General features: G+C 47.8%; 1 long non-coding RNA gene across 1 annotated transcript; it reads right to left on the bottom strand.

Moving 5' to 3' along the window:
* Positions 1-12,061: 12,061 nt before the first annotated feature.
* LOC140261284 (uncharacterized) lies at positions 12,062-14,809 on the bottom strand. The gene is made up of 3 exons (XR_011905695.1): positions 14,676-14,809; positions 13,184-13,241; positions 12,062-12,259 (listed from the first exon to the last, which is right to left on the bottom strand). It is a non-coding gene; the product is annotated as an uncharacterized lncRNA (long non-coding RNA).
* Positions 14,810-21,641: the final 6,832 nt, after the last annotated feature.

Below are 21,641 nucleotides of genomic sequence, written 5' to 3'. Positions count from 1 at the left end.
AAATGTGGCACAGACAGAATGATTTCCAACAGTGACTCCTGAAAAAGACGGATCTATCCAAGGCCGTGACACTGCTATAGCTCCTGGAAATAAGGTTACCCAATCCTCTGGCTGGCTCCATTCTGCAGCAAAGCATCCAGGCTGTTATGGAGTCCTGCTTATTCAGTGCATGAGGAGAGAGGTGGGCAGAGCACAGTGTGCTGCAGCTCCCAGGGCTGTGCACCACACCTAAGCACCCATGAGTCATTAACCAAGCAGTGCATGAGCATCAGCCATAGATCATAAACCCAGATTCAAGGGCTGCCAGCAGCGCATGCCTACTCTGGACACCAGTCAAGAAGCCTATGGTTTTACAGCCTAGGTAGGCCTGGGAAAGACAAGGTTAACCAAATCAAGTAGTTTCTGACCTGTCCCCTGCAATACATCTGCTGGGACAGGGGAGATACCGCCAGAGTGACTCACAGCAAACATTTTGCTTTGTCACAGCAGTTCTGTCCTTTCCTGCTTGTCAAGCACAGCTTCCTCCTTTGCCAGAGCAATGAAGGATCTCTCAGCCTCCTCCTGGACTTGCCTTTTTCTTCTCTTCCAAACCTAGATGGACAGAAGTCGCCATCATCCTCTATGCTGAAAGGTGCTCCCCAGGCACCACCAAACCACAGGGGAGATGTGAAGACCAGGATTGTTTTCAGCACTTTCTGGCTTCCCCATCTGTGCGAGCAGATGAGATGCACACTGATACCAAGGCTGGGGAAGGGCACTGCGCTGCCTGCAGCACAGCTAGGAAAGCTACCCTAAAATGGCAATCATAAGCATACAGTACATGTTCCCATGTCCCAGATAGGCAGAACGGGAACACCACCAAACACCAGAGCACAGGCCTGTGCTGGTGCACACAGCTGTACTTCAATGAGCTCTAATGGGCTGACTTACCTCTGATCTGAAGTGACTCCTCGTGTCTTCTTCAATTCTCATCTGAGCCAGCAAGCCTTCACCTCTCATGTAATCCAATAGCTGCCTAGATACCGCACAATACCACCGGGCAGTCTGCACAGACACCTGAAACTTCCCTGCAAACAGGTGAGCAATGCAGAGGACACCCACAGGCAGGTATAGCTAAGGTGCTCCCTGCTGCTCAATAGAAGGATAAAACGGCACACAATAGAGCTCTCTTTGCCCACGTTACCCTTTCCATTACAAAACGTCTAGGAGAGCAGCCTATAGAGCCAGCGGGAGCACTGGAAATAGGATGCCAGCAGCAGGCAGGCAGCGCACGCACCTGGGCGCAGCAGGCAGGACGCGGCGGGGGGCTCGCTGGGCGCAATGCCGGCCCGGGGCCGCATCCATCCGGAGCCGACACGATCCGTACGAGAGCACGGCCAGGGCCGGGCTGAGGCCTGAACAAGCCCAGACAAGTCCCTCTTCCCCCTCCCCCGGCTGCGGGTCACACCGCTCCGGCCCCGCTGCCCGCCCCGGAGGGAGGCGGAAGGCTTCCCCTGCCAGCACGGCCATCCCTAACAGCCAGCTCGGTTCCGGTGGGAAGGCTGCAGGGGGGGCTGGGGCACCTCGCACCCGAGCAGCTTTTAATTGCCAGCGCACAGTGGATGCAACAGCATCCCGCATCTGCTTCTGCTCAGCGCTGCTGCTTTCAGTTCCTCCTCATGAACCTCCCGCTGCACTGCTGGGCCGCTCCAAAGGTTTTGTTTGTTAAGAGCATACATTTGACGAGTCACTCTAGCAAGCCCAGCTAGACCCAGCTAGCTCCACTGACTGAGCTGTGCTTCCCCAGCACTGCGTGGCCTCCTGCTCTCAACCTGTACATTAGGAAATTTGCAAGTTTCGTATTTTGGGAAGAGGGGCAAGAATAAAAGTGCTTCTTAAACAGACTCCAGGCCAACATTTACCATCCTCCCTTGGATTTTAAGTCCTCTTGGCCAGAGTGACAAGCATGGGGGGGGGGGGGGGGGGAAAGCCTGTTCTAGTAGCAAGAAAAAGGCTGAATGTAGGAGGAGGTTTGTGCCCAGCTGCCCTGAAATGCCAGCATCTCCCTGTCAGCAATGCTTTGGTTTGCCAAGGGATGAAAATGTCTTATCTCTGCCTCTAAGCTAACGATTCCCACAGGTTTTATATAAACGAGTAATTACTTGTTGGCTTATTTACAAACAGCAGTTGATTGCACCTTCCTTTAGAAAGTGCCACAAACACCAAAGCTTTCATCAGAGGTCAAATGCCCCCAACCCTGCAAGTCAGTGCCCAGCAAGGCCTGGTTCTGATAGCCCAAATGAACACAAAAAGCTTAGAAAAAACAACTTTAAAAAGGCAACAGTAGCATAGAAAGATGAAAGGTGGCCTGAGGGAACCACACTGCAATGAGACAGCTTGGATTCGTTTCTACTCTTGCATGCATAAAATGATGTTACCCCCGCTCTGGTCCCATAGAGCAGCCATCACCAGGAGCATCATCTCCCTGCAGCTCCAGAGAAGCATCCCCAGATGCAAACCTGAGGCTGAGCCAGCTCCAGGCTGCATGCTGGTTCCTTGGGGTTGGCATTATGGCATCACCACAGGTTAAAGCAGGCCTGGAGCTCCCTCTGGACGCAGGGTTTGAAACCAAATGCTTGGGAATTGGCAAGCACAGGTGAGTATTAGTCGGACATAACCCAAGGAGATCTAAATGCTGTGAATACACTTTTATTTGCAGCCACCACAGAACAAGGGAATTCTGATCGCTGCCCGGACAGTTCAGACACTTCAGAGTTGAATAGAAAGATTAAGCTTAACAACCTCATTAAAGTGCAGATATCTGGAAGCCAGCAATCCAAAGCTTCCCACAGGCATGCTGGCACCAGGACTGCACAGTTTTTGAAGGCAGACTGGCATCCTGCCCCACAAGGGGCAACTGCTGCCTCTAACCTGAAAGAGCTGTCGCCACTTCAGAGCCATAATCCTTCCCAGGCTCATAAAGGATGGATCTCACCAATGGAAGCTCTCCAGAATGTAGAGAGCAGCTAACAGATGTAGTTTCAGCTCAGCTTACACTTGATGAGTTTAAGGCCCTGCGACTCTAAAGAAGCACTTGAACCCATCTCATCAACAGTGGGTGCCCTTATTGCTAAACCAAACTGCCTTCAGACAACCTGCTTACCGTGTAGGAAGCACTGCTCAGAGAGAAGTGCTGATTGCTGCTGCTCCAGGACTGCAGCTGCACAACTGCAGCAGATGGAGGCAGAGAAACCCTGGCTGAAGGCCAAGTGTAGAGATGCAGCTTCAACTAAACAGGTAACTCATACGTTACCTTCACAGTTGTCCTTAATCACAATATCATGCATTAATTAAACAACTTTTACTGCATACAGATGCTGGCAGTAGGTTTTAATGCCAGCTAAGAAAGATATGTAAGTACAGGGAGATTACTTACTCTCTCCAGAGTTCCAATCTATTGATCTCCATCCTACATCCAAGATGTGACACACCATTCCGCCACTTCACCTGCCAAGGGCAAAACAGTACCATCAGATTGCTGCATTGCTCCACACCACCTCAGTGTTTTCTTTAAGGTCACAACCATTCCCCGGCCATTCCAGCCTACCCCATCTAGAGTACCACTGTAGATTCAGAAGTCACTAACACATGGTATCTCTCCCCATAGAAAGGACTTTCCTTTAACACAACAAAGTCCTTGGTAAGCAGGTAAAGAATTCAGGCTTTCCAGGTCTTCTTCAGAAGAGCAGGTAAGCACAGCAGGACTCTGCAAACATCCACTTCTGCCAAACATAGAAACCATTTGCCTTAAATGCAGCACTGGCCTGGTAATGGACATAAATACTGCATGTACAACAGCATTTATTGTGTTCACAGTTGTATTTATTATATAAAGAATTCATGCCTACTCAACAAGCCCTTTGGCATTGTCTCATGAGCACTTCCCAGAAGCGAAGCGTAAGATGGCTGAAACGTAGCTCAAGGTCTTCATAGAAACCTGACAAACCACAGTAACCTGTTTTACATCTGCCCTTGTGGAAATAACTTGGTTGGAGTCTAAGCTGGAAACTTCAGCAACAAGTGAATGGGAAAGGCATCTAACTGCCGCGTCATACGCTTGAACAAGTGCCCTCAGTTTATCTCACCATATTACAGCGGAGATGGATTAACTGTGTGCATAAACTCACAGCCTGTGTTATCAGGAGTTAACACAAGTATCAGCTCAGTGAGGGAGTGCTAGCCTGACTCAGATACCTCTTTATTTGCCGTTGTCTGAGAGCATGAAGGCACATTTCATCTGCCAGCTGGACCTGAAATAACAGCTGGGTTCTAAACATATCATTACTTCACTCAGTGCTGAAGTTTTGCCTGTAGCAACCAAATGGATGAAGGCTGGAGACCAGGACTCATTAAGCACGCAGAACCTGAACATAAGCCTAAGAGAAGCTGCCAGTGGAGGACAACCCAATGACTTGACAGCTCAGATACAGATCTGGCTCTCTTGAGCTCCTTTGCAGGCTGTTTCTCCATAGGCTGTCTGCTGGTGCAGGTGCACATGCCAGCATATGCATACTTTGTAAAAGGTAATTACAGCTAATGAGGTGGGGGCAAAGTCTTTTCAGTTGTACAGCCATTAATCCAGAGCAATGTGAGTGGTATCAGTGAATACACTGCTACTCAGCAGATGCACTGCAGACAGCCTCCACCACTACTACCCTTGGAACAGTGCAAACACGAAGCCTACTTTAAGCTGAGGAAACATTTAGTAATTCTTTCAATCTAAGTAGCAGCTTCTACAAAGAGCATCTGTTAGGGATGCTAGACAGCTGTTCAAAGTGAAGCTGTCTGCTATGCCACAGCAGAAAGCTAAGCTAGCATGGGAGAAAAAGGCATGGAGTAGCACAATGATCATTTCTATTATATTCAGTGTCTTGCAAGCCTAAAGAAACCCTTCCAACAAGCCATGCCACATACTTCCATTCTCCATATCATTTCACAGAATGCCAGCTAAAGAACATGCTTAGCACCACAGAAACCAGACTCAGGATTAGAAAGATCTTCATCCTTTTTCTGGCTGCAGAACTGCTAATAACTCAGATTTTCAAGATCTAAAACTGCATGGAAGCAGCAATAGTCTTGCAACCCAAGAAACATCCCCATAGCAAATTACGGCTGCACCTATAGTCTGAGTAAACTCCCATGTCCTCTGCATATAAACATAGTCCTGTTTCTAATTCATAAAAGATTAGAGGAGAAAATGAATCAGATGAAAAGCTGAAACATCTAACTGAGCATTTGGCATTAGAAGAAGCAAACAACTGAGCCTGCAATCAGGTGTTAGCGTGTGGAGAGGGGCAGCCTTCAGCACACAGGCTGTTCTGTCATCCCGACAGCATCATGCACAGACAGTTTTGCTTTACATTTTACATTCATGTTTCAAGTCTGTGTGGGTTCAAGTTATAGGCAGACAAAAACAGGCTTGCAAGTCACCTTCTCTGAATTTCCAGAGCCAGTAAATGTTTTCTTTAAAGAAAAGGTTATGTGAAGAATGAGCACAACTTTCACCTCACTGCCATGGAACAAAGTCAGCATGAAACAACTTTATGTCTTCAGAGCAGAGGAAAAAAATCACGTAGAACAAGTACACCTGCCAATGCTGGGTTTCCTTTTGCCTCACATACAATGAAAAAGCAACAAAATGAACTGCTGGAGCTCTGGCAGCAAGAACAGAAAGACTGTGATGAGGCAGGAGCCTGCAGAGCTCTGTGAGCCTCCTCAAGCCTGGTGTCCTGGCTGCACATATGGTACTGCTATTGCCAGCCATGCTGGGTTTGAAAAGACAAATAATCAGTGAAGATGGTGGAGGGAATGTATCTGTAGATATCTCAGTAGTCATTTATGAAAGCATGTCTCGTGTAAGAGTGAAGAAATATGATATTTACGATATTTTATTAGAAAGATGACCTCACAGGTGATGTTCCAATGTAGCAGTTATCCCTACTTACCACGTGCTAATTAGCTTTCCCCACCAGACCTCAGCAGCCCAGGGTCCATTACACCCATGCGCTGCCTCATTACATAGCCAAAAAGCTGTTCAGACATCACCAAGAGCATCATCTCCCAGAAGCTCCTTGTCTCCAAGGGCACCAGCAAATTCCTGTTGCATTTGGTGGACAATTAGGCCTCACAACAGCCTGTGAACATTTCCCTGCTTTGCAGAAACAGGAAACAGAAGCAGAACAATTAGCAGAAGGAACCATAGTAACATAAGCACAGAGCAAGGGATGAAGATCCGGGCCCTTGAGTGTTTCCAGTAATGACTGAAGCATCTGACTGCTCCATCTGAACAGCCCTATCCACTCTGGTGTCTTGGAGGCTTTGCTCAGCAAAAACAGGATTTCCCTCTGATTGTCTCTCTGCCTGCTGATCAGATATAATCTGATCAGATATAAACACACATACCAGCTTTCCATATGCCACACAGCACAAGGCATGCAGAAATAAATACCAGGTGCAGCTATACCTCAATACATCAACATGGTTTGCAAAAGCCCTGCTAGAAAGGACTTGTGCCAGATGAACTGAGACACTGAAGCTCCCAGTCAGGCAAAAGCGCAACGTTGAGGCATTCTGACATATTCTACTTTCCTGCAATGCAAAACCCATCCCTGTAGAACATTTCAGGCATGAAAGCTGAATGACGCAGCAGTCACATTACTCCTCTATCAGCAGACACTTCTTCAGACAGCCTCTGATCTCCTCCAGAACCACATCTCTCCTCCCCAGTGTTGCACCCACACACGAGGGCAGATGCAGGAGTCCCGCTCATTAGCTGATGGAGCAGATGAAGAGCAGCAAGCCAAAGATCCAGCAGTAGATTAAAAAAACATAAGAGGACAAACAGCAGACTTTTGTCCTGAGGTCACGAGAGCAGAGTCACAAGAAACTTAAGTCATGCAGTCAGCTCCTTTGGGTAAGGTGAGGGCTAACCACAGGTCACTCAGTTCATTAGCATTTCCTCCACTTTCTTAGCGTGCACATCAATACTTGACTTACCTCCTGCAGAAAAGGAGGAGAGCAGGGTCTCCATCAATCTCTTGCATGGCTTTACATGAAAATACTTTCAAATTCTCTCATTCAATTAATCTTTCCTTAGCATTTACTCTGTCAAGCATCCAACAGGGACTGAACTAAGAATAGTAGCCGAGGTGAAGGACAGCGCTTGCTGGTAGGATTAGCTGGAGCAATTACAGGTAGCAAATCTCTGCTATTCAAAGGCTTTATCATTAAGCAGCAAGAGATATCACTCTTCTTGGTGTGGGATTTTTTCTTTTTTTCTTTTTTTTTAATTAGAGGAAGGTTGACAGAGCACAGAGCAGCTGCATGCATGCAGCTCCACATACGGCTGCCTCCCTCTGCTGGGGGACAGGGAGCCAGCAGCACCCCATGCACATTCATTCCATGGCAGATGTTCCACCAGGGCTGCAGCAGTAAGGATAAGTGCAGATGCAGGAGTCCTTCAGAAGCACAGCAGGGGGTTGCTCATCTTGCTTTTCCTACCGGTTCACAAAGGTGAGCAGTCACTTTGCTCAAACAGTTCAAGAGATTTTTTCTCTCCCTCTGTAGATCCCCAGATTGCAGGTATTTATTTTGTTGTATGCTTTGCATCTGCGGAAGCAATGAAACTGCCAGCCAGCAGTGAGGTCCAGTTCAGGTGCCCAGGATGCAGAACTGCATAGGGAGGGAAGTCCGTGCAGCAGCATCTACCTTCATACACAGGCAGCAGCACAGGCCAGCAGTGATGACACATCTCTCTCCATCACACTTCCTCTACCATTGCTGCAGTACCACGACTCTTCTTGACATGACTCCCATGCAGTAAGTGCTTTTCCTAAATCAATCCTTCTCTAAATTCCTCACCTATTTCTGCAGCTTGGAGCCCATCCAGACAGCACTGCACAGAGCAGCCATCAAGAACAGAACTGCAGCAGTTCAAAGCTTTTGAAAGCATGCAAGCAGAGGTCTCCGCATCCTTCTTGGCTGCAACTGCAGCCCTTCAGGACACAGAGAAAGAGCTCAGCTACAAATCAAGCTGTACGGGCACACAAATGCCAGTGCCTCGTTCACAGTTCTAGTGGCTGTTTTTAGATATTGTGCCACGCAAGTTGTTTATACAACAAAACACACCAACGGTGCCAGTAACTGGGCTCTGCATTAAGAGCTTTGTTACCAGAAGCACTCATCCCATGTAAATCTGAGTCAGTTTCTTAAAATAGAGAGCCTGAAAATAAACATCAGCTAAGTATTAATGTCATGAATGCTATCTAACAGCAGAAACACATTCATTGCATGTGTGTTTGACTTGGACATTGTACAGGAATGGTCAGAACAGGCAAAATTTGCTACTGCAAGTTTTCCTACATCTCAGCTTCCCTGCAGACTTTGTTTTTTCCCCATGGAAAGTAATTATTTTACTAACGCTGCAACAAACCGCACACAAGTTAATCTAAGCAAGTGTCCCCTCTCTATCTCAATATCATGACTGCAGTATGAGCAGTTAAGAGGTTAACATTAACCATTCAAAGGCCTTACCATACCTTCCTGTAACTCCTTCCAGAACCAGGCGGCCAAACGCTGCTCTGCCCACAGGCTGCACCGCAGGGAGGTCCAGCTTGGAAGCAGCACAGCAGGACATCCCCTTTGAGAGCAATCCAGAACTCCGCAGACTGCAGCTGGCCCATTGAGTGCTGGGGTCATCTTCTACCCTGAGCTGCTTCAGCTGCAGTTCTTCTAGGAGGGGCTGAACAGGTATTCTGACTGCGCGGCCTGCAGGATGTCTCACTCTCTGCAGTAATCATATATTAGTTGGGGTGGGAGGTGGGCAAAACCAGGCTGTTATGAATTGAAAAGATTCAATTCCTAGTAGATAAGATGCACGGATTGCCATTTATCTTGTTGTTTGTCTCAGTCCAGACACCCTGCGCGTGCTGCAGCAACAACAGTCCAAGTGTCACCTGCACTGCATCAGCAGTTATCCATCTCCCTGCTCTGCACTCCTTTACCACCAGCATGCCGCTATGCAATGCGCTACATCCAGCATTTCAGTCCCCAGAACACCAAAGCATCCTGGCTCGGGCAGCTGCAGAGCAGATGCTGCAGTGGTGGCTCAGCCCCCAACTTCAGTTCATTGCTTTGCTGCTTCTTCATTACGGCTGTAACTGAAATTGCTACAATGAAGCCCCTCGAGGAGATGCCCACAGGCAGCACCATCCCTCATTGCAACTGAAGGACATCCAGGAAAAGGACACTGCATTCTACTTGCAAACATAGGGCAAGGGACTTGCCAACTCAATTGCTAAATGACTGTGGGGGGAGCAGAGGACAGGGGTTGGCTGTCACAGTGCTGGCAGCAGCATCTTTCAGTTGTTCCCCCCCACTTCCCTGCAATGTCCTTCGCTGAAGAGTTCAGATAGGGCTTTTGCTGCAGTGCATCAAAGAGAGGGTGACTTGCCAGCAAACCACAAAGAGTTCCCTCCTCTGCACTTCTCCCCCACCCACCCAGAGCAGGGAAGCTGACACATGGTAATTGGAGGCTGAAGGACTGCCTCACCTGCCTGCGGGTCCCAGTCTCATTTGTACCACCCCTCTTCTAAACTCCTCCAGGTGAACTCAAGGATCCTGCTCAGTTTGACCCTCTGTGTGCCATAGCCTCATTTACACAGCTTCTCTGCAGAGCATCTCTTCCCTGAGAGATGCTGGTTCTAACAGCTCCATGGGCAAGAAGGCCTCAGAGCCAGCATCGTATCCCAGTATTCAGCCTGAGGTCCATCCACTCATTTGCCCCATGCCTGGAGAGGTTCAAGTGTTGCTCTGAAGCACAGCGGGCACTCGAGCACTTCCACAAATGGCACAAGGAGACAGGCTGCATGTTCTGCTGCATTGGCACAACAGTAACTTCTACCAAAAAAGTCGATTTGTCACAACGCATGAACTCACATTCAGGCAACCCCTGTGAGAAGGGATGCATAGGGAAGCATTTCTGAGCCCGGGAGCCCTAATAGCACCTCACGGATGATCCCAACCAACATCCTCCCCACTGTTCTTTCCAACCTGATAGCGACCTTCAAATCTGAAACTCTCTCCCCTTAATCCCACCCAGTTTAATCAAAGCGTATTTAATCAAATGACTCTCCATCTTCCTTGAGTGAAGCTACTGACAACATTCTTAAGACTGATGCTGGGCTGCAATCCACATATTGTAATCTCAGTGTTTTTAACCAACAATTCAAGGTCAACAGCTCACTCAAGGCCAATTCCGTGCTCTTCTTGAATTGAGCAAAGACCTCATTTTGTTTTCACAGGATTCAACAACTTTTGCTGTTAAAACAAACATGGAATAACTTCAGTGAGTACATCCTTCATTAATTTCGCTCCTTAAGAACAGAGAACTTTCTGTTCATCACATGTAAGCTTTTCAAATGAGGTAAGCTGTGCCCTCAGTTTATAAACAGCAATTTTTCTGCAGAATATTGATGCGAATTAAAACCCATTTAGATTTGCCAGATTTCAGTTCTTGCTCACTCAGCAGCAGGGACTCTCCCTCCTAAAAAGACCAGTTGTCTGAAAAGCAGGGGATAGGCACAAGGAGGGCAGCTGAACAGCAAGCCTGCTGCAGCTCGGCTCTCCCAGCATAATTAGAAATTCTAACGGTTGAGCTGGAAAAATTACATCTTAAGGACATTTATGCCCAGGCATAGAAATAAAGGGGGTGGGGGGGGGAAACCATTAAGATTCCTGGCACATGGGGATTCTTGTGTTCACATGTCAGATGGGGATGGGCCGAAAGCAATTTACAGCAGCTGGTAAGGCTTTTTAATACACTGGTGCATCACACTGCACAACTGAGACAGCCAGCAGCTCCTCCGCCCCCTGCATTTCCCATCACTCCACATTCTGCAATGCAAGAGCCAAGTGGAAGAATCTGCAGCGGTTGTGCAAGAGGCAGCCTCTCTCCCTTGCCCCACTCCGAGTCTTTCAAGTTGGTGGTAAAAATGGGCAGAAGCGCTGAACGCTTTGCACAGTCACTGAGGAAGGGCGAGTTTGTCATCCTGAACCAGCATTCCTAGTGGCCCTCCAGCTGAGGTCCAGTTTTTAACTTCCACTCTGTAGAAGGGACCCTTCCTCCTATCACCTCAGTTCCTCCTCTCAAAACCAGACCTCTCGCAAGAAAGCAATTCACAGCAAGTTTTCTGCAGTGCCATGTAATACCCAGGGAGCATATATTTAATTAGGGGGGGGCAGGGGAAAAGAAGCGCATTATCTTGGAAACAAGCAGGATTTGCAGAGCCTGTCATACATCCTGCTGTTGCAGCACACCGCGTTTGACAAAGCACCATCAAGGGCAAGAGTTAAACTGTAGACATACCCAAATATTTAAAGGACTCATGCCTTTTGCAGTGGAGCACCATGCAGAATCCATGACCTTCCCCTCCAAAAATACACGCTGTCATTTGACCCAGTCTTTCTTAACCATTTTGATACCAGCCATTGGAAACAGATAACAGAAAAAAATCACTATTTAAGTCCCACTCATTAAGCATGTGGTGCAGCAGACTGCCCAAGTCTGGGCCAGTGCTGGCTTTAACCAAGAAGAGTTTGGTGTGGCAGATCTTTAAGCTCACGGACGCCAGGAGCAGGCACTGGTGATAATCCTCCTTATAAGTTATAAAGATAGCTCTTTTTTCAAGATACCTTACACAAAAACTGAACAACCGGCAGTGGCAGCCCAAAAGCTAGAAGTCATTCTAGCATTAATAGCAGCCAGAAAAACAAACTGCTTTCCAGAACAGAGGTGGGCATGAAAGGAGGAAATCAGCCAAAATACGGCCTTTCATCAGATGCAGCACCATCTAGATTTCAGAAGCACAATCTACACACTGACTCAGGCTTTTCAGTGCACTGACATGTTAAATTCATTCTGGCTATTTATCACAGTGGATTACTATGGGCACTGTACAGAAGCCTAAGGTGTTACTAGAGGTGTTGTGAGCTCCAACTATGATTTAACATGTACTGAAGATACCTCGGGTGTGCAAAGCAAGTGCTGCTGGAGCGGCATTGGATGCAACAGGACAGGGCATCAGGTACATCTTCCTGCCTTCCCTCTCCTTGGCGCTCAGGTGTTGGCTCATCTTTTGCAACTTGTCCTCCCATTGCTCAGTACTGAGGGGTTCTTTGCCCTTGGTTTGCTCTCAGTAGTACATAATCAGTTATACTTCACCTGGAGAAATCACCACAGGGTGACACCTCAGCACGGGCTCCCATGCAAAATGCACCAACCTCCATTCAGTTCATTTTTGCCCTCTATACCTGGTATATCCCATCAGGTTGTTTGGGAGACCTTTCAAGAACATCCTGTGCTCACTTCTGGAGAGCTGAACTCCAGGGAAGGCAGCCATTTCCCTGGCAGTACCCACACTGATGTGACTTGTAACCATTCTGATGGTTCTGTTCTCCCATTCAGTTTGAGAGCAGTCCATTGTTCCTGCAGTGGTTTTTGTTGTACAGGCAGAGGCTGATACACTTTTACGCTAGTTGCCTTCCACAGCACCCGTATTTTGGAGCACCCCATCACCTTGCTCAGCCATCAGTGATTTACACCAAGCCTGACATTAGCTCAGTCACTACAATTTTACCCCATTCCAGCAGTCAGTGGTCCTTCAAAAATGCCAAACTTAGACATAAGTACTTCAAATGAAGTCTCTTAACTCATTAATATGATGACGTAAGGAGAACGTAAGTAACAGCTTTAGCAAGCTGAGACTTTTTGTCTCTGCATCACATCCATTTGAGGTTCTCCATCACTTTAGCCTTTGATTTACGTCACACAAAGTTAAAGGTTTGCTCCTTACTTCATCTATGATCCCTTATGCACCTTCAAGACAGAGGCCAGAGAGCTCTGATGGGAGCCCACAAGTTTCACTGCACATAACAGCCTTTGCAGCTGGTGATGCCCAGCGGCTCTTCTACCATCAGCTTGCGCTGCATGTCCTTGAGATGGAGCTTTGGTCCCAGCTTCCCTCCTCCGCCATGAGGGTAACGCTTACCTTTCCTACAGATCTGCCTGACTTTCCCCAGTCCTTGTGCAAGTCTAAGATAAAACCCACCATAATTATAGATGTAATCAATGTAAATACGCACTTACCACTCAAACAAAAGTGCAGACAATCGCCTCTGCCTCAGTGGGGCCAAGAACACCCTTCCTGGTGGGGAGAGACATCACTAAAAAGGGGCAAGTCAAATACTCGGTCATTTCAAGCACAGCTAATGTCAACCAGCAGCAACTCCATGGCAGCCCCAGGGACCTGACTTGGTCAGTGCGGTAACAACCAGCTGCTCAGTAGCTTTCTCCCCCCCCCATGGGTACACAAAACGAAATCCCCATCTATAGGGATTTCAGCACAGCTCACTGCACTGCTATTTCAACAGAATTGGTAATTGCACAAACTGCATTTTTTCCCCATTCCCCCATTAATTCATGCAGCTACAAAGTCTGTGCGGTTGGCAAGAAGGTATCTTGCAGTCAGCAGAGCTAGTTTCAATATAGGGTAACGCAAGTTGCTGCCAAGCACCTCCATGTCCAAGTGAATTTTTATACTTTGCAGGTATAAACCACACTCCTCACACCATTAGCAGCTAGCAGGAGGTGTGCACATTTCTCCCAGAAACGCAAGTTATATTCCTGGCTGCACAAAGGCATTTCCAGGTTAAATTTAACTTTTGAAGGTATTAATGCTCGGAGGGCACGAGACCACTCTGCCTGGATTCACACGCTGCCTTCTAAGCCCGGATCAGCAGACACGAGCTCACAAGGACACGGCAGAAGGGCGCCGGAGCCGCGGTGTGCGCCGGGCACTGCGGGACTCCCTCCGCGCCGGGGCACGGGGAGGGTGGCCGGGGGGGGGGGCTGCGGAGCGGGGCTGGGGCACCCTGCGGGGGCTCTGCGGTGAGGGGGGAGCGCTGGCTCCGCCGCACCCTTAAAGCCGCAGGATCCTGCGGGCTCCCGTTTCACCTCCGCTTCCCCCCCCCCAACCCCAACCCCGCCGCGCAGCCCCCAGCTGAGGGGGTGACAGAGCGGAGAGGTGTGGGAAGGAGGGGGATGCAGGAAGTTTCCTTTCCCGAAGTGCTGCATCAGCAGCGAGCCGGCGCGTCCTGATGCACTCCTGCAAAGGCGCTGCAGCTTAGCACAGGGCTCGGACTGCAGCACAACTGCACCAGCCCAGCGGCACTGAAATCCCACCACCTGACTGGAGCAGCCATCGGCAGAAAATGCAGAAACGGAGCGCCCGACGAGTCATTGCAGCGGGTCTGATTTGCTATTTCCTTATCGTTTTAAAAAGCAGATTAAAAAAATAATAATGATGATAATTTGTTCTGACTCAGCCTCCCCCGTATCAGCCCCAGGGAGAATTTAAAAGGTAGAAAGGAAATGAAATTAAGTTTAATTAGCAATTGCCCACCGTAAGTTGGACTTGGTTTAATCTTGTATCAATTATAAGAGAATAGGAAGGACCTCCCTTTAAAATGCCTCCTTCCTAAAAAAGAAGGAAACAACAATAACAACAAAAAAAGCATGCAAAGGAAAGAAACCAGGTTAGGAAGCCCTCCTTCCCTCCCTCCGAAGTTGCCTCTCTTACCCCAAATCCACTCTGCAGAGCTCTGCTTTCTCAGAGATGAAGTGCTGTCTAGAGCAGCAAAAGTTGCAGACTGCTGCTCCTGCGAGGGAGGCAGGACCTGGCATAAGTAGTGCCAGACGGGTCCTCGCATTGAAGAGATGCCGGGGGAGCCCGGAGCTGCTCAGACAAGCAGGGGAAAAAAAGGGGGGAGGGGGAGTTAAAAAGTCTTAAATCCCTGACACTGCAAGAACCCTGATCCTATAGGATCGTGTCTGAAAAGCAAGCGCTTGCTCTCTCTGTACAGCCCCATTTCCTGACGAGGCAGAGACTCGAGCCGTTTGATTGCCTGCTGGGTTTTCTCACCTGGTGATGTTGCTCTTTGCAAGGGAAGAAATAAAAAGCGAGTCAGACATCTGCAGAAGCCTCTGAAGCGTGTTCTGCTCCCACCTAAGCCAGTCAGAATTTGGGGGGCAGGCTGGAACTCGCTCAGGAGTCAGCACGCCTCAGGCAGACAAAAGCTGGAAAGATGCAGGGAGAACACGCTAACTTTGTTCAGTAAGGACAGGAGACGTGAAAAAGAATGGGGAATTTGCCCTCCCTGTGGTATTGCCAATGCAGGTTTAACCAAATGAAAGCTGCAAGTATTAGTATTACATCTGAAAAAACTATCACGGAATTAACAAACATGCCAAGAAGCACACGGCTTCCACAAACATCTGACTGCTCTTCTCTTCCCTCCTGAGACGTAAAGCAGAGCAAAACCTGATCCAAGGATGTACTGCTAACTTCAGCAAAGCCACCCTGCCTTAAACGAGCTGAGGCCCAGGAAAGCCTCTTGCCCTGTGCAAATTTAATTCCTGCCCCTTACCTGGATTGCAGGTTGCATCATTTCTCTCTCACCTACCGCACTCACTCACAAAGCCAGTGAAAGGGGATCTCTGATGGAGCTGGAAGAGCCCCATTCTACAGCAGATTCACTGTTTTCATGGCTGAGAGATGCAACAAATCAGAGACAACACAAGCCAGTCCATTCTCCTTTTGTTGCCTGAATGGGAAAGTTGGCATTATAGCCCAGAGAGATTGCTGAAGGTCCCAGTTACTGGTGGTTTCTACTTCTGTTACTCCAGGCTCCAGTGCTAAGATGGGAAAACAATCTGCACTCAAGGTTATGGCAGGATATTGCCGGGGGACACAGCTGAAGCAGGCAGCATTTGTAATACCTGAGTGCCCTGCAGTGAACGGGCCCTGGAACCAGTTGCAGTGACAGTTCTGAAACATGTTGATTTTTCATCCACGTACTCCAATGCACCACAGCAAAATGCCAAGTGTACATGAGGGTCAAACTAAATTTACTGCTGCCTTTCGTTACCACCCCTGAAAGCTTTTGGATCGAGTTTTCAGATATGCTGATTATCTTCATCCAAGAGCCCTGGCACCAACTGAAAAGCCTTTCCCTTCCTTTTCACCTTCATTGCTCTTCCATTTGGGGATTAGTTTTTGACTGGACCACCAAGCCATTTCATAACCCAAATGCACAGGGTCCCTGTTGTGCCAGGTAAGGCGCACCACACGCTGATGGAGATTTGCATTCGGCATGCAAGGAGTCATTGACATTTGTTCAGCAGAAATCTAGCTTAGGATTCAGGGAACTGGGGACTGGATCCACTTTTTACCACTATTGCCTAAATTCTTAATTAATGCTTAATTCTCAACAATTTACAACAGAAGAGCAAAGAGAAAGCTGGGTACTCAACTCGGTATTTGTAATGACTTACACTTTGCTAATAGTATTGTACTGCTGCAGTTTATTGCATGGCAGAGCTTACAATAACTCAGCATAAAGAAAGTCACTTCCTCTGCCACCCTCAGAGACACCCAGAAAGCTAAAAGCAGCAGCAAGAAGAGTATCCCCTGAACATCAAAGCCTTTTGCTGAGATTTGACATATCGCTGCCAAGGTTTGGAAACATTGCTTTATTTCAGTGTTTCACGATACTCCAAGGCCACTCACTCTTCAAACCAGCAATGCATAGTTAATCTGTAGTGGTGAAGATGAGCAAAAACGCTGCTCTAATGAAACAAAGCTCCAATTGCAATACGCCAAAGAATGCACTGAACAGCATACATCATCCCAAACACTGCGCCAATTCACTGCTGCAACGCAGTCCATTAATAGCAACACAGTTATGCATCGCAGTGCATTTCATTTTGTTACAGGAGGACAAAGATGTCATGGTCAAGAAGGATCCTGTCATTAAACAATCAACTTCATTTCAACGTGGCACCGAGATAAGAGCACAGGGCTATTGTTTAGCCTTTGCTTTCCCATGCTGCTATCAGATAGCACAGAGAACCTTTGCTGTGTTCATGCAGCTCAGCTGTTCTGAGCGCAGCAGTGCTGGGCTGGTTGATCAGCATTTTGACATGCAGTGCAGCGCAGCTCCATGCTGCATTGTGCCACCAGGTGCTGCCTGGGCCACTCTTTGTGTTAGACTATAAAGGTGATTTCTAGAATGTGGTTTTGCCTCTATTAAATTGTGCCCAAAGCTTCCTGGACAGAAAAGTAACCATACTGTTACAGTAAGCCTTGTATGAGTCAATGGGAAATCAGTAGAAGAGGGGACACAGTCGAAGTGTTGCCCCGTCCACTGACAAAAGCCAGGGCCTGAAGATGTGTAAAATAAAGGAGCAAAGATCTGCCTAGTCTAGGAAGCCTCCATAATTTAACCTACCAGAAATGTGTTATTTACATACTACTCATACCGTAATTATTACTTTAAATCTGAGTCGATATTGAATACTAGTTAGTTAAGAAACTGATTACCAGCACAATAACACCCTCTGCTGATTTCCGAAGTTCACCACCCAATCAGTATTTACTTTAGGTACCCTAACTCTAAATCCTAACTAAGTACATTTGGGGACCTTCAGGTATCTCCGTAATTGCAGTGCTCCCCACATTCTACAGACCAGGAAAAGTGATTTCTCTCACACCCAGCCCTGAAGTTCAGAGCACACCTGCACTGCTCAAAGCATTGCCACAGCACAGCCAGGCCTTTAGGAGCTCGCTGAGTATTGGAAAAGCTCTTGGGCACAGCCTGACAGCAACACAGCAAATTACCTGCCTGGTGCTTCTTCTTAACCCATTACAATATAGACTCAAAAACAGTTCCGAATCAGTCTGGGAGCCACATGTGAAGCCTTCTGGTACCAAAAGCTCCAGGTGAAGCTGCTCCATTCTCTCAGTCCTCACGCACAAGAGAAAGCCAATATTCCCCTACATTACAGTGAACAAAAACATTTAGTCTTACAAATTCCAAGCCCCCTTTCTAGCTCCACTCAGCCCCAGACCAAACAGGAGACTGGAGGCAGCTTGTCTCAGAGCAGGAATATCTGGGGAAGGTGCCAGCACTTTATCTCTCATCTGATGACCAAACTGATGAGAGAATCGCTTTGGTAGAACAGAAAGTAGGCATAGCTGAATTGATTCATCAGTTCTGTTTCAATTCAGATCGAGCATTTGGTGAAGATGAGCTCTCCTCTCACCCCCCAGCTCCTTTCCCCTTCTTGCTGCTGTGAAGCGCTCACGCTGCAGTTGCATCCTGGCTGCTGAGGGATGCAGACCGCATCCTTGCTGCGGCAGTGCTGCATTGCTGCTGCCTGGTGTCTGTGACAGAAGCTTACAGCGGGGCATTAAGTCATGTTTTATTCCCATGGCCGCCTGAGGACAGCAGCAGAGAGGTAATTGCATTAGCTAGTAATGCCATTTACTCAAGCCTCCCAGCAAGCCAGCTGCATTAAGACACTTTGCTGCTCCACTCAGGTGGCACACCTGAGAGCCACTCACTTGGCCATGATCTCTGCAGCTTAAAAGCCACAGTTAAAAAAAGGAAAGCAGACAAGCAATAGAACCAGCAGCTTGTAGGAGGCAGTATTACTCTAATACTCTTTCACCTTGGAGTGTCTCAGCTTTACTTTGACGATAAGCTCTTTAGGAGCCAAGCTACCCAGGCAGAATGAGAGCAGCCAGGTCTTGGGAACAACACCTGCCCTCACTGCAACAGGCTGCTGTGAGCAGCACTGGGTCAGCCCTCCAGCCTCCCAGCATACATCCAGTTACTGTCTCTAAGCTTTTTCTTAAAATGGAATTTGAGGATTTCCCTCTTTCAGGGATACTCCAGGCTTCCAGTGGGGATGTTTAACCAGCACTGCAGATCCAGAACTCATTAAGTACTGCAGCCACTGACCTGACCCTGCAGCCATAACAAAAACCCCTTTTCTACTTTCCCCACATCAGTTTAGGGACTGCTGTCACGACTTATCTTAGCACAGGCTGGTTTTCCAGAAGCCACTAGTTAGTTTAACTTTATTTTCTAACAAGAACCCCAGCTGCTGTACAGCTGTTCTTTATTGCTTTACAGCAGCAGTTAACAGCCTTATTCAAAGTCATACAGGCTTGCTAGCTCAGAACTTCAGAGCTTTCCTAAGGCTTAATGTGCTCAGCCCAGACCCAGACCAGGCTGCAGCAGCGTGACCAAGCAGGATTCCTGGCTTAGGGAGCAGCACACAAGAAGTGCTGCAGAATAAAATATCTCCAGTTATTAGCTGTAAGTCAGTAGTAGCAGGTGCCTTTGCAGAGCAATAGCTTGTAAGTATATTTCTAGGCTACATCAGCACAAGCATGCCTTACCTCTCCTAGAGGTAGAAACCCATCCTAGCCAAAGCTCAGCACTCTGCATCCTGAAACTAGCTTGGGAGTGCAGCACTGAAAGGCAACACAGTCCCACTATGCTCAGCTCTAATCTGACATTACTTTTCCTATTCCCAATCATTAAAAATAAAACAAACAAGCCACTTTCAGTTGCTATACTCAAACATAGCCTTTAATTATGGCACATAAGAATGTCCCAAACAGACAAGCCAGGCTCCTCAAGTTATTACTTCCTGCTCTAAAACACCATCTCTCAAGACCAACCAGAACCTCTTCCTACAGCACCTTTATTTGCTTGTAGAACATCCAGCTCCTTAATAGCCGTTCCTTGCTAACAAACCTTTATTCCTTTATGGGCATCACATGTCTCAGCTGTCACACCGGACCTACTTCCCTTAAAGGAGCATGCAGCTGAGCGTGCCTGAAAAGACACTGACAAAAGCATGCTTTCTTCTGACAAAAGTACATTCTGATCCAAACCATCATCCAGATAAAATCTCCCTTGCCCCAAATTATGAGATGTTAGAGCTCCTTAATGAAAAAGCTGAGATATTTTTAACATGGTCAAAAAACCTATTTTATCTTGACCTTCAGCTCAGAAATAGCTGCACCATTTTTTTTTAGTGACTTAACAAGAAAAAAAAAAGACTGCATAAAGCAGAGCCCCCACGTACAGCTCCTTCTTCAGTATTTAAAGTTTGGCATCGTGTAGTTAGCTGGAGACTCTCAGCAGAAGATATTAAACAACTGTCGCTGCTCACAACTCACAGCGCTGTCTATAAGAATAGCAGGCTCAAATGACCAGGGCCTCAGCTGTTCTTCCTATTCATTGTGGCAGACATGCAGCAGGGAGATGTGCACCTCAATCAGTTCTGCTCAAGTAGATGGCAAAAGCCATTTTTTTTTCTCCCAGGGCACATTACAGGACTGTAATGGGGACTCCCGTTTCCCACCACCTGCTGCACCAGACTCAGATTAGCTCCTGCAAGCCATGCAGCAGGTCATTAATGGGTTAAGCACACAGCTATGGGATATAGCACGGCTCCCCTAAGCTTCGTGCTAAGCATGCTGTGTAGTAACATCACATGCAGTGGTTAGGGGAGATCTTTGGTGCAAGACTGTTTTGTTCAGCTGGCTTTTTCAAATGTGTTATTTATCCCCTCCCCAAGTTGAATTTGTTCAGTTTCATCACTTGATCTATGCTTGTGATCCACCCTCTGCTGGGTTTCAGAAATAGAACCACTGCTAGAGGCATTCTATCCAGCCCAAAGCTGCACTGGTAACACAGGAAGTGTCACGAAGCAACATACAGTGTGAATGAAGCAGGGCAGACTGCTGTCTCCTTCATCCCTAATTTGGACCTGTATCCTGCAGACAAACCTTGGTGCTGACAGTCACTGACACCTTCACAGTACCACAAACTGCTTATGGAGTTGGACACACATGTAAGAGGGATGAGCCTCCAGAGCAGGATGGTAAAGAAGGTTATGACACCAGGATGTTACACCGTGAGTATAATTCAGTTATATCACAAATACAAGCTGGTGTCAACTGTAATGAGAGCTCTGGTGCAGCACTGAGCCCAGTGCTGGCAGTCCCCGAGTCTGATTGCAGCCTGCTTGGGTCTGAGCAACAGCAGCTGTGCAGTTTCTATATGCTTATGGGATTTTCACCTAAGGAAATGATATCTATGGCATTGTTCACTCAAGTGAATCAGAAGGCAGCAGCTGAGCTCCAGCGAAAGCTTTGCATTGCAGCAGGATTCTACCGGAGCGCTCTGCTGTGCGCATTCCCACCGGTTGGGGCAGAGTTTCATTTTTGTCTCTTTTCACCTTTCCCAAACCTGATGTGTCCAAAGCACTGCCAGGCTGAGCTGCAGCACACCTCAGGACGTACCTCCTTTGTTTAGAAAATACGAGACCAGCGCTGTGGGTGCACACATGGTTAGAAGGTATCATGCTGCATTCAGTTTCAGAACACAAAGCAATGCAAGTGCTGCAGGTAAACATAGGCATACAAAGATGTGGATATACATATATAGATAGGCAGGAAATTGAAACTGAAGAACACAGCTATGTTTTCCCTTGTTTCCAGATGCTCCTGGCCTCAGTCAAGGCTTTGTGCTCACGGCGCATCAGGAACTTCTCCACCCTCAGTGGGAAAGCCCGCATCCCTCGCTGTTCCGAGATTCCCTCCCTCCCGACCGTTACAACCAGGGGCAGCCGCCGCCAACCACAAACTCTCTGAGCGCAGGGCGGAGCGGGGCGGGGCGTTGTG

This window comes from Excalfactoria chinensis, chromosome 20 (assembly GCF_039878825.1).
Source record: "Excalfactoria chinensis isolate bCotChi1 chromosome 20, bCotChi1.hap2, whole genome shotgun sequence".
Taxonomy (NCBI): domain Eukaryota; kingdom Metazoa; phylum Chordata; class Aves; order Galliformes; family Phasianidae; genus Excalfactoria; species Excalfactoria chinensis.
The sequence above is the reverse complement of the archived record's forward strand: the minus strand, read 5'-3'. Positions and strand labels throughout refer to the sequence as shown.